This window comes from Pelmatolapia mariae, linkage group LG23 (assembly GCF_036321145.2).
Source record: "Pelmatolapia mariae isolate MD_Pm_ZW linkage group LG23, Pm_UMD_F_2, whole genome shotgun sequence".
NCBI lineage: Eukaryota > Metazoa > Chordata > Actinopteri > Cichliformes > Cichlidae > Pelmatolapia > Pelmatolapia mariae.
The window spans coordinates 10,759,761-10,763,736 of record NC_086246.1 but is presented as its reverse complement, the minus strand read 5'-3'; positions in this window follow the sequence as shown (position 1 = coordinate 10,763,736).

Below are 3,976 nucleotides of genomic sequence, written 5' to 3'. Positions count from 1 at the left end.
TTATGGAATATATTGAGCAAACCTGGAGATATTATTGTTGTCATTGCTGTGGATCTTTACTGACTTGGTGAGTAAATGTTTACTCTTATTCAAACTGATTTTGTGGCTTCTCTTAGTTTAGCACCAGGTTTATAATCTTGCTAGCTAGTTAGTGTTAGCCTAGCGTTGCTGCTGCCGCTGTGCTCATGTTACTTAAAAATTAACACCACAGCCTTAAAAACCTTACATAAAACTATGTCGGTGATTTTTTTTGTTGATTGTTTGAAATAAATAAGTGAGATAAGAGCCCAGACAAAATTCTTTGGGAGGTGCAGCCGTTAGGGGTGGGGTGGGGTGTGGGGGTGGATAACAGAGCTCTCCGAAAACGTGGAAGCACTTTTGCAAATATGTGATATTTTGATAAATTAAGTAGATATTTGAGCATTACACAGCTACATTCTCGCCTGAAAATATGTTAAAAGGTTATTTTGTGACCCAGAAAGCGTAGTCTGGTGAAAAAGAGGATCGCATTTGTCGGCTGCGGTTGTCGGAGCCTGTGCGCACTTGTAAGCGCGGCAATGGCGGAGGAGCACTGCTGAAAAACGTATTACTTTTTCTGGGTCACAAAATAAACTTTTAAGATATTTTCAGGCGAGAATGTAGCTGTGTGAATTTCAAATATCTGCTCGATCTATCAAGACATCACATATTTGCAAAATGCTCCGACGTTTTCATGCTTTGTGGCAGCTTTAGAACATCTGTGGCATCTATTAATGCCAAATCTAGCCTTTATTTAACATCATAAGCAAACTCTATGTTACAATGATTGCACAGCCATTAAGGATCAAATCAGTTTCTGAAAAATGTTCTGTTTTTTCTCCCTCTGCTTGCTTCTTACTGTCTTTGAGGCTCGGGACCAGCACTCCTGCTGTTGGACAGAAAGACATCAGTAAGTATTTTGGTTTTCCAATATATTAGCAACTGTCAGTGACATTTATATTAATCAGGCTGAACTTTAATCATACTTTAGATCAGCCTGTTTTACTTATTGTTTTGTTTGTGCTTTGGTTTGGGGAAGTTGTTTCTTTACTGATCTTTTCCTGTCTTCTGTTATTAGACTTGAGATATGACTGCACTATGCTGTTGCTGTGACTCCAGTTAATTCTACAAGACATGCTGTGTAAGTAAACAAACAACAACAGTTTGGTCTGCATTTCTTGAAAGTTCACATCCCCCAAACTTAGTTTAGAGGGTCTACACTGTATATAGTGAAGTCTGCAAGTTTTCTAACAACAAAATTTGTTTTGTGCCCAAATCATTTTGCACATCATTAGAATGAAAGTTATTGCCCATGTTTGCATAGACCTTTTTAAAATGATGCTTTCATGACAATATTGTGTGTTGCGTGGTGGTCAGGGCTATCCAGACTGACAATTTGGGACATTGAATGTCACCTCTCCGGCGGGGAGGGAGCCTGAGATTGTCTAAATTGGAGTCTGTTTTATACCAAATGCAGGAAAAAATGTTTAAGAAAGCAATTAAGTTCATGTTCCAAAAAATATGATTGTTTGCTTGCAGGACACCAGGAGAGATGAGTCCTCCATCACAGATGGTGTGGTCAGTGAAGGTGGTCACCTGCAGGTTCAAGCTCATTGCATCTCCAACCCACATCCACTGCCACTGTACTTAAGGGAAGTTAAAGACTTTCTTCTGCACCTACATTTGAATCACCTCGATCCATGACAGTCATTCAGGCAGTAATGCCTGGACTGGAAACAAGCATCCTTAAAATATTACAACATTCCAGCTCATGTGTTGGAATGAAAAACGAATGTGTTGTTTAAATTAGAGACTGCACTTGTGACAGAACAATAAATATTTTATGTTGATTATATAAATAATGTAAGTACAAAACAAACTTGTGGTAGGCCTAAACTTATTTTCAGAATAATTACATCTAAGACTTTGTTTCATTGTAAGATTATAACAGTGATGGCAATATAATTTTTATTCAGCAGAACAGTGTCCAGTATGTTGGCTGTTGTACTTTGTTGTGTTTGAAAATAAAAGTTGTGCTCATTTTAACATCATTACAAAAATTGTTGTTAATTATTTTTAATCATATTCATGGTACCACAAATTGTTTTTTCATTTAGTTGAACTTGAAATGTTTGTCAGTAGGTAAACAATTAGTATTGTCAGAAAGTCAGAAATATCAAGTTATTCTTAATACTGCAGACTTGCAATGTATAAGTTGTCCTAACAGTCATCCTAAGTAAGCTTTACTTAGTTTTTTTGAGGCAACGAGTTTCCATAATTTTTTTGAGTTCTGGGAACTAACACGGCTGTGTACATTTTGAGTGTACTCAAAATGAGTAAGTTGCCCTAACTTGGTCATCTTACGTAAACTTGATCCAATTGTTTTGAGTTCTGGGAACAAATGAGCTTGTACAGAGTACTCAAAATAAATACGTTGTCCTAACTTAGTCATTTTTAGCTAAGCTTTACTCAATTTTTTTGAGGCAACGAGTTTCCATAATTTTTTTGAGTTCTGGGAACTAATTAGATTTTACAGTGTAGCTGCTTTGACAGAACTTGCTTGTAACAGCGAGGTTTGTTACACAATAAATTATCAGTAACAATTAGTTTAGACAGCTATAGAAACAGACTGATTAGTTTTTATTTTTAAAAAATGGTTGTTTTCCCTTTTTTGTGAGCTCATGTAGTCACTTGAAATACGCACACAGGTATTGAGATACACACAAATCTTTTTGCTACAATAACAGCCCCGTACCTTCTGAGCAGCTCCTGCATCAGCAGGAAGACATTGATGTTTGCAGAGAGGTAGCTGTTTGAGATGAAGGTGACATTTGCCCTGGAGGTAGTCAGTAATGACTACTTTTTGAAACTATGCTGATTATGCTTGTATACTTATAGTTAAGGAGGGTGAATGCTAGACTCTTACTTGTAATAGAGTATTATCTTGGTGCATTCCTTACTTTTTAAGAAAGGAATTACAAACACAGAAAATCAGAAAAATCACAAAATTAGAAAAAGTCAGATTTTGATCCACCATACAACACCAACAGTAAAGCATCTGAATGGCAGCAGTTTCACTATCATTAAGCATTAAATGAATATGAAGTCGTTTATTTGTGCTTGTGTAAAATATTCAAGTAGCAGGTTGCTCTTTATTTAAACCTTGCCATCCTGTGTCCTATGTAACTGTATGTACTTGAGTGAGTGAGTAATTTCAAACTGAATTTCTGCTATTACTGCAGCTCACCCGCAGAGACTTCGACACCCTGGCCTACACTTTGGGGTAGAAAAGTAATTGCCAAAGAAAAATGTAGATGTAAAAGAGAAATAGATCTGTTGCCTTTTTTGAATTAAACTGTAAGAAATAAATGTGTAAAATTACAGGAAAAAAATCCAGATTATCCTATAATTATAAAACTGAAAGCTTTTTGTTAATTGAAGGATATTTTATTTATTTATTTAATTTTTGGTTTTACTGTGGACCCATTGTTTTTTTGTTTTTTTGTTTGTTTGTTTGTTTGTTTGTTTGTTTGTTTTTTTGGGGGGGGGTGTTTTTTTTTTAATAAATTCACAGTAGTGGAAAAACAGGAACTTTTCTGTCCTTCAGTTGTTTATCTATTACTAAAATACTTTGGTGCAGGATGAATGGCCAGGGGAGAGATCCTTGTTAGTAGAAAAAGATGCAAAACTTTTTAATATACAGTTATAAGTCCATCATTTATGCCCTCCTTCACATTTCCAAAGCAGTTCAGCAGATTGGAATCGTTGTCGGCCGATTTTGGGTCCCGGACCTTACTTTGACAGCTCTGATTCGTTCATGTTGACAACGTAATCCCGATCTGACCCGGCTTACTACAAGTTTGACCTTAACGTCTTCCCGTAGTCACGTATACTTTGCATTCTGGGATGCAGAATAGTAGAATTTAACTAGCCGTAAAATGAGCAGAAATTCTACACG